The sequence below is a fragment of the Myotis yumanensis genome, unplaced genomic scaffold (assembly GCF_028538775.1).
Source record: "Myotis yumanensis isolate MYYU_CA2020_CCGP unplaced genomic scaffold, mMyoYum1.0.hap1 SCAF_11, whole genome shotgun sequence".
Classification (NCBI taxonomy): Eukaryota; Metazoa; Chordata; class Mammalia; order Chiroptera; family Vespertilionidae; genus Myotis; species Myotis yumanensis.
In genome coordinates, this window is record NW_027223762.1 from 53,549,033 (window position 1) to 53,558,800 (window position 9,768).

A 9,768-nucleotide genomic window follows, 5' to 3' on the forward strand; every position below is an offset into this window, starting at 1 on the left:
ACATTCCACCCTCAAAGTTCTGTCTAGATCTTGGCTCTGAGTTGAATGGAAAAAAGATCTCCTCTACTAATTCCTAATCATAAACCTACTCACATTTGTTTTAAGGGCTGGAATTCACACTCCTTATGTAATTACAAATCCAAAGCTAAACATTTAGTGTATAAGAGTACCAGGTTGGTAGTACCCCAGGCACCTGGCAGAAGAAATGCAAATCCTCCTAAGAGGAGCACATGCCCAACTCACACTCAAAACATCACAACAGATAAAACACTGAGAAATATGTGATAACAATAAAGAAATCATAAATATTTAAAGAGAAGAGCCACCATGAGTTAGAGTCAGCAGAAACAACAATATGCAGAATCAGACCCCCAAAGACAATAGATATGAAATGATTGGATACATATAGAAAATAAATATGTTAAAAAAAATAAAAGAGACTAAGAAGTGTGACAGAGAAGTAAGAATCTATTAAGATTGACCGAACAGAAAGGAAGAAATATGTGTTGTTTTTTGTAGATGATACATTTATGTGTATAGAAAATTCAAAAGAGCCCTGGCCCATGTGGCTCAATTGATTGGAGCATCATCCTGTATACCAGTGATGGCGAACCTTTTGAGCTCGGCGTGTCAGCATTTTGAAAAACCCTAACTTAACTCTGGTGCCATGTCACATATAGAAATTTTTTGATATTTGCAACCATAGTAAAACAAAGACTTACATTTTTGACATTTATTTTATATATTTAAATGCCATTTAACAAAGAAAAATCAGCCAAAAAAATGAGTTCGTGTGTCACCTCTAACGCGTATGTCATAGGTTCGCCATCACTGCTGTATACCGAAAGGTTGCAGGTTCAATTCACAGTCAAGGCACATACCTAGGTTACAGTGCAATCCATGGTCGGGACACAGATGGAGGGCAACCAATCAACACTATCTCATATCAACATCTCTCTCTCTCTCTCTCTCTCTCTCTCTCTCTCTCCCTCCCTCTCTTCCTCCCTCCCTCATTCCCTCCCTCCCCTTCTCTCTAGAAATCCTCAGGTGAGGATTAAAAAAATACAAAAGAATTTTTAAACAAATTATTAAAATTAAATAAATTTAGCCTGGCTAGTATGGCTCAGTAGTAGTTAAGCGTCAACCTATGAACCAAGAGGTCATGGTTCAATTCCCAGTCAGGGCACATGCCCGGTTGTGGGCTAGATCCCCAGTAGGTGGCATGCAGGAGGCAGCCAATCAATGATTCTCTCTCATCATTGATGTTTCCATTTCTCTCTCCCTCTTCCTTCCTCTCTGAAATCAATAAAATATATATTCTTAAAAAATTAAATAAATTTAGCAAGGATGAGGGATACAAAGGTAATACACCAAAACCAATTGTACCCAGAATAGCCAAATAATAAAAAAGAAGAAGAAAGTGGAGCACTCACGCTTTCTAATTTCAAAACTTACTATAAAGCTGCAGTAATCAAGACAGTCTGGGTACTGGTGCAACAGTAGACAGATCCATGGAATAGAATTGACAGTCCAGAAATAATGGGAGAAAACTTTGCGAATAAGATGTTTGATAAAGGACTTGATTTAGAATATATAAAGAGCTTCTACAACTCAGTAATAATGTGACAATAACCTAATTTTTAAAAATGGGCAAAGAATCTGAATACACATTACTCCAAAGAAGATATACAAATAGCCAATAAGCACATGAAAAGATTCTCAACATCATTAGTCATCAGGGAAATGCAAATCAACACATATATGTTAACCTGATTGATGACAAAGGTGGCACCTGCAATAAAGAGGGAGACAAGGGGAAAAGATGTTCTTTTCTAGAGCAATCGAATAGCCAAAGGGACAAAATACATCCCGACAAAATAAATCATTTACAAAAATCAATTCCAGGTGGACTATAACTCTAAATGTGAAAGGTTAAAAAATAATCTTTTAGGATAATACTTGGTGTAGGCAAATATTTTTAAACATGACACAAAAATTACTAACTGAAAAGGAGAAAAATAATAAATTGGACTATATTAAGATTGTTAGCTGTTTACCCCAACAACTATTGTTCTTCTCTTCTTTATGCCATAACCACAGATTTATTTGGAGTTGCAATGTCACCTACTAAAGTTGCATAATTTCCAACCTCCTTTGCATGTAGGTATGGCCATGCACTAAATTCTGGGAATTGAAGTATAAAGAGAAATGTGTAAGACTTCTGGGAAGAATCCTTATGGAAAACAGAGCAAGCCCTCCTTCCCTTGCACCATATGACTTATGATAATGCAGATGTGAGGGCTGGATCTCCAGAAGCTACCTTGGACCTTGAGAAGGGAAGTCGTGGGCTATAGGGCAGTAGAGTTATGAGGTAAAAGACCTGTAACAGCCAAATATTGTCTAGCATCTAACTACGTATATGTGAGAAATGATCTTCTTTTACAAATTACTATTTATTTTGAGATTTCTGTCACATGTGCTTAATCGAGTTCTAACTAGTATAGACATAAATTGTCAGATCCAGAATGCCCAACAAATCCCATGCAATAAAAATAAAAAGAAATTTATATTTAGATAGTTTTGTGGTAAGATCGCAGAACACTAGAGACAAAGAAATCATAAAGACAGAGAGAAAAGACAAAGAATTATAAACTGTTGACTTGCATAAAAACAGAAGCCAATAAACATTCATTGATGTCTTCAAAATATTAAGAGAAAATAAGTAACATTTTATATCTAGAGAAATGCTTATTTGAAAACAAAAGGAAAATAGGCATTTTCAGATAGAACTTTCCACCAATAGACCCTTGACTGATAGAACTTAAAAAGATACACTTCAAGAATAAAAATGAGCTCTAGCTGGTTTGGCTCAGTGGATAGAGCGTTGGCCTGCGGACTGAAGGGTTCCGGGTTTGATTCCAGTCAAGGGCACATGCCTGGGTTGCAGGCTCGATCCCCAGTAGGGGGCATGCAGGAGGCAGCCAAACAATGATTCTCTCTTATCATTGATGTTTCTATCTCTCTCTTCCTCTTCCTTCCTCTCTGAAATCAATAAAAATACATTTTAAAAAAAGAATAAAAATTAGTTCAGAAGAACAATGTAAGGTGTCAGAAAAAGTGAGCAACAAAAATTATAAACATATGGAGAAATATAAACAAACACTTGACTATATACAATCATCATCATCATCATCATCTCTAATTGTGTGTTTAAGAAGAACTAAAATTCTGGGCAGAAATAGCATATAATTTGGGAAAGAGTGGTTTGAGTGAAAGTGTTCTAAGGCCTTTGTAGAATTAAGGTATTCTAAAGCCTTTGTATTTGGAGGAGGAGATTAAAGCCATTAACTATACAGATGCTATCAAAGCACAGAACTAAATAAATGGAGAGAAATTCCATGTTCATGGATAGAAAGTCAATATTGTCAAGATGCCAGCTCTTCCCAATCTAATCTATAGATTAGATGCAATCTCAATCAAAATCCTAGCAAGTTATTTTGTAGATATTAACAAACTGATGCTAAAGTTTTTATGGAAAGGCAAAAGATCCAAAATAGCCAACTTAATATGGAAAAAGAAGAACAAAGTTGTAGAACAGACACAACTCAACTTCAGAACTAACTATAAAGCTATAATAACCAAAACAATATAGTATTGGCGGAAGAATAGACAAATAAATTAATATAACAGAATAGAGAGCCTGGAAATCCACCACATAAATTTAGTCAACTGATTTTTGACAAAAGAGTAAAGATAATACAGTGGAAAAAAAGGTATTCTCTTCAATGGTGGTAGAATAATTGGACATCTATATGCAAAAAAACTGGTTACAGATATGATCTTACAATCTTTATAAAAATTAACTCAAATGGATCAGAGACCTAAATGCAAAATGCAAAACTATAAGCCTTTTAGAAGATAACATAAAAGAAACGGTAGATGCCCCTGGGTTTGGTAATGACTTTTTAGATGTGATACCAAAAGCATGATCCATGAAAGAATCGATAGGCTGGACTTCATTATAATTAAAATTGTCTGCTCTAGGAAAGACACTGTCAAGAGAATGAAAAGACAACCCACAGCCTGGAAGAAAATATTTGCAGAAGACACATCTGTTATTCAAAGGACTGTTATTCAAAGTATACAAAGAACTCTGAAAACTCAACAACAAGAAAATGACCCAGTTTTAAAATGGCCCTAACAGACACCTCACCAAATAAGATATGTAGATGTCAAGCATATGAAAAGATGCTTCACATCATATGTCATCAGGGAAATGTAAATTAAAACAATGAAATACCACTCCACATGTTAGAATATTCAAAAACCGAACACTGACAGCACCAATTTCTGACAAGGATGGGGAGCAACAGGAACTCTCATACATTGCTGGTGAGAATGTAAAATGGTACAGCCACTTTGGAAGACCGGTGGCTTTTCACCACCTAACTTAACGTGAACACACCCTCACCATGGAATCCAGCAATTGCGCTCCTTGGTATTTACCCAAAGTAGATGAAAACTTATGTTCACACACCGGCCTGCACAAAAATGTTTACGGCAGCTTTATTCATAATTTCGAAAATTTAGATGCATCCTAGATATATAAATACTAGTAAACTGTGGTATATTCCAGATAATAGAATATTATTCCATGCTTTAAAAAAATGAGCTGTCAAGCTATAAAAAGACATGAAAGAACCGTAAATGCATGTTACTAAGGCTACACACTGTATGATTCCAACAACATGACATTTTTGAAAAGTCCAAACTATGGAGACAGTAAAAAAAATTACTGGTTTCCAGGAGCTAGGGGTGATGGAGGGATAAATGGTTGGAGCACAGAGGATTTTCAGGACAGTGAAACTATTCTATCAGATACCATAATGGTAGATACATATCATTATGCATTATCCAAACCCATAGATTATAGACCAATAAAAGCGAACTAATGTAAACAATGGGCTTTGGGTGGTATTGTGTCAGCATAAAATCAATAATTGTACCCCTCTGGTGGGGGATGCTGATATTGGGGGTGGCTATGCATGTGTGGGGGCAGCAAGTATAAGGAAAATCCCTTTACCTTCTGCTCAATTTTGCTGTGCATTTAAAATTGCTCTAAAAAATTATTGATTTTTTTAAAAAGAGAAAAAATTATAAAAACAAGGAGAAATTAGCTCATTCATGATCATAAGGGGAGATGTTAATACACCACTGTGTAATTTACAGACCAATTAGATAAAAAACAAAAGTCAGTAAGAATACTGATGATTTGTACAACACAAATAATGCTTGACTTACATAGAACTCTGCACAAATCAATTTAGGAAAAGATTCTTTTCACATACCCAAGATATATTCCATAAAAACTGATCACATACAAGTATATAAAGCAAATCTAAAGAAAGTTCAAAGCATTGAACATACTGATCACATAGATTCATACAGATCACATAGTCTAGCAAAAGCAATGAAGTTCATCAGTAACAACAAAAAATGCAAAGATTTGAAAATTAAAACATATCGTCTAAATAACTCATGCCATGGGTCAAAGGAAAACTGATGACCTGAGGCTCCTGACTTTCATGAGTTGAAACAGCTGGTGAAAAATCTCTGGTGGTACGAGGACTGCAGAGCCTGTAAGAAAAGAGGGTCGACTACTGAATTTGAAGCTGCTTTTACTTTTTCAGCATTTTCTGGATAAAAAGGAGCCCTCTTATCCAATACTCACCTGTCAATCATGATTGGCCTTTCTTAGGTCACATGTCCATAATTGAACCAATCCCTCTGAATAGAGAAATGGGGTCTGATTGGCCAGCCTGGGTTGGGTTATATCTCTGTATAATGAAAATAGGGAGTGTTTATTAAAATGTGTGTGTGTGTGTGTGTGTGTGTGTGTGTGTGTGTTTAAATTTATTTCAGAGAGAGGGTGAGGAAGAGAGATAGAAACATCAATGGGTTGCCTCCTGCCTGCTCCCTACTGGGGATAGAGCCCACAACCTGGGCATATGCCAGACCAGGAATGGAACCACAATCTCCAGATACAGGGTAAGATGCTCAAACAACGAAGCCACATTGGTGGGGCGGGTGGGAGTGTCTTGACTGCTAGAGTCTCCAAAAGCTCAGGAAGTTAGAAGGAAGTCCTTCCTAGGAAGGTAGCTTGACAAACAAAATCACTCTTCTTCCCATAAATAGAATGCTACAAACGCGCCTGACTAGTATAATGCAATGACTGTTTAAACAAAAAAAAACCTGTAAAAACCAAAATCATGTGTAGTTGTCACATCCAACCCCAAGCCCAGGATTGCTGGGTGCTGTGCTTTCCTCCGTCATCAGGTTCCAGAGCAGTCTTTCATGGATTTGGCAGCTCACAGCTAAAAGATACGTTTAACCACCCTCAACATTCCCCGGACCCAATGACAAAGGGCAAACAGAAACATTGCTCTATGTCTCCCATTGGGCTACAGGGAGAAGGGAAAACCTCAAACACTCCATGCTCCGCAGCGCAGGGACAGGGGCAGCCCCAGGCGAGCTGTCAGTCTCTGGGTCAGCCCACCCACCTGTCCCCCTTCCTACCAACTGCTAGGACACCCTTGCCGAGGATTCCCGTGGCCACTTCTGAGGAGGGTGTGGAGGAAGGAAGACTCCCCACCAGGGGGTTGGTTTAGTGGCCACTTCCTCTCAGCAAAATTGCAGGGCCTGGGACTTGCCTCGGGGTCTGGAGCAATCACAGACCACTGCTCATCAGGCTTGGGAGTTCCTGGACATATGCTATCCCCACAATCCTAGTGGATGGATGTTCTATTTGAGTTTACACACCGATAACTAGTAACTAACTCCAGACGTCTATTCCTGGTCACGGTCCTTGAACTGAACTTGCCCTTGCGGTTTCTGAGATAAGCACAGTTCCTTTGGCCTTGTGCTCAAATTGAGGGCTTTCTTCTGGACTTGCAATGAGAAACAGAGCTCATCGGACCCCTACCTCCAGTCTACATCCCAGTGTATGCTGGGAAAAGAGAGTTTATTAGCTCCAATTACAGGGTATTTCCAGGGGTAGATCTGGCCTTAGGCATAGCGAGGTCTTGTGACTCAAACAATACTATCAAGGTTCTGTCTGAATCTCTCAGTCTGCTTGCCTCTGCTTGGCCTCCTGCAAAATGAGTCTGTGTCCTTATGCCGGGAAAGATAGCTCCTAGAACCCTCAGTTTATACCCTTTCAAATTAGTAAATAGCTATGAGAACATCTCTCTCCCATATCAATCAGAGGTAATTCTCTTATTGGCCCATCTTGAGGTACATAACCATATCTGTGGCCATGTGGGTGTGGCACTTTGGCCAGCCACAGTCAGGTGCCCACCCGGTCATGAGGGCAGAAGATGGTGCTGGGCACTATGACTGGCAGCTCTGTAGGGGTTATCTGGAGTGAGATGACATGCTCCAAAAGAAGGGATGCTGGGTAAACAAAGACAGGCAAGGCCCACAATAGAGGCGCAAGAGTGGAAATGAAAGCCAAATAGTAGGATAAAGCATAGGGAGAAACGCTACATAAGTTCATTTATCATAAGGGACCTCCAGTGTGACTCTGAGTTTCCTGACAATGAAAGCCAAGACGGAAATATGATCAGTGATGCAAACCAGATGGTAGCTGAGGTCCCCATGCGTGGGGGAGGTTCAACGCACATCCCAAGTTTCCTCCGTCTCCCTGGAGGCTCACTTTCTCAGCTTTTATGATCCCACAGGGCCACCTCTGTTCCGCATCACATGGCTCCCAGAAGGGAGGCGTACCTTTTCTTCGACTTCTACTCACAGAAAGTAGTTAGTGAAGATTTTCATAGGAAGACAACGTTGTGGGGGTGGAGGGTGGTCTTCAAATGTCCTTTGGCTCCTGTTATAGGCTGCACTGTGCTGCCCCCAAACCTATCTGCTGAAGTCCTAACCCCCAGGACCTCAGAAAATGACTGTGTTTAGAGAGAGAGAGTCTTTAAAGATCAAGTTAAAATGAGGTCGATGTGGGTGGACCCTAATCCAGTATGACTGCTGTCCTTATGAGAAGAGGAGAGTAGGACACAGACACGCACAGAGGAAAGACCATGTGAGGATGCAGGGAGAAGCAGCCACCTACAAGCCAAGGAAAAAGGCCTTAGAACAGCGGTTCTCAACCTGTGGGTCGAACGACCCTTTCACAGGGGTCACCTAAGACCATCCTGCATATCAGATATTTACATTACAATTCATAACAGTAGCAACGTTACAGTTATGAAGTAGCAATGAAAATAATTTTATGGTTGGGTCACAACATGAGGAATTGTATTTAAAGGGCCAGAAGGTTGAGAACCACTGCCTTAGAAGAAACAAACCCTGCCGACACCTCAACCGTAGCCTTCTAGCCCCCAGAACTGTGAGAAAATAAATTTCTGTTGTTTAAACCCCAGTCCGTGGTTTTTTGTTACGGCAGCAAATTAACCCAGCCCCTCACCTGCCATGTTACAGGAATCTCTCCTTATTCTTCCCCTGGCTTCCCTGAATTTCCTCTCCTCCTTCTCAGAGGCCAGACACCCTCCTGGTCTCAGGCAGAGCTGTCTGCACCTTATCTTGAGTGCGTGGCCTACAGAAACATCCAGTTCTCCGGCTCCTACTCCCATGCCTTCAGCTTATCAAAATATTTTCCCAAACAAGGACTGCTTCCTGCCCAAGAAGAATTCTACCACCCGCAATGAAGATCAAGACATTTGCCCTCGTGTTAGCAACATGCCTGTGCTGGAGACCATGCCTGGGTTAGAGAAGTGTTCCCGAGATTCTCCTGGAAATGCTTAGGAGAAATGTTTTTGTGACAAACCAGAAAGTTATCAAGAGCAAGAACAGTCCAGTCGTTTTTAGACTCACAGAGCACGTTAAAGCAGGAAAGGTTCCAATAAATCCTATTGTTTAGGAAATAGTCTAGTAAAGAGCTTCTAAATCAAAGGAAGGAAAAGGAGGGACAGGAAGAGGAGGGGGGAAAAGGAGGCTTCATCCCTAGGGGCCTTAGGGGAGCATCTGGATCCTCCCCTCAGTATCCTAAGCACACACACCCCACCTCCCCACCCCAGGCCAGCCTTCAAGCTTTGAGCCTCCCTCTCCTCCTGGGCCTGACCTCTCGTATCTGATGGCGCCTTTGTTACCCTTTGCTGGCCAGCTGTGTCCCAGACACAGCCTTCTTTTGCTGGAGCTGCCCTACCCTGAGCTGGTGTTTTCTCTCTGGCCAAGTAACCAGCCCCAGCCTCCAGAGTGCCCCTTCCACTTCAGCCAGGGACAATCCCACACTCCAATTAACCCCACCTTCTTGTCCCTCAGGTTGTCCCTCCGGGCACTGGGCATCAGCGACCAGGGATGTGCCTGAAGGTGAGCCTGGTGGCACCTATGTCACTTGGTGACTTAGACCTGGGAAGTCCCTCTCCAGGGCTGTCTGCGCCCACACAGCTGTTTATTGCAGTTGGGGCAGCAAATACTTTCTCTTACGTTTTTGTTTTTCCTCCCCAAATGCCAAGCATCAAAGCAGTCACATAGGAATTGTCTCATAGATGCCATTGGGAATGGCAATGTTTGCCACAAAACATGACCATCTGTTTTGGTAGAGTCTCTGCCTCACCGCTAGGGGCCCCGTGGTGGTGGTGGTGGTGGTAAGGGGTCGAGGTGAGGCCATTTGGCGGTGGCTAGGCTCTGACTCCAGCCTGGGACATGTGATGAGGAGCTGAGGAAGTGCCCTTCCTGTTTCCTTCCTGCTTCCTGTTC

At 41.2% G+C, this 9,768-nt stretch overlaps 1 long non-coding RNA gene across 1 annotated transcript; it reads right to left on the minus strand.

Annotated features, from left to right (window-relative positions):
• Nucleotides 1-5,517: 5,517 nt before the first annotated feature.
• LOC139019491 (uncharacterized) lies at nt 5,518-8,554 on the minus strand. Its single transcript, XR_011473113.1, has 3 exons — nt 8,477-8,554; nt 5,732-5,837; nt 5,518-5,637 (listed from the first exon to the last, which is right to left on the minus strand). It is a non-coding gene; the product is annotated as an uncharacterized lncRNA (long non-coding RNA).
• Nucleotides 8,555-9,768: the final 1,214 nt, after the last annotated feature.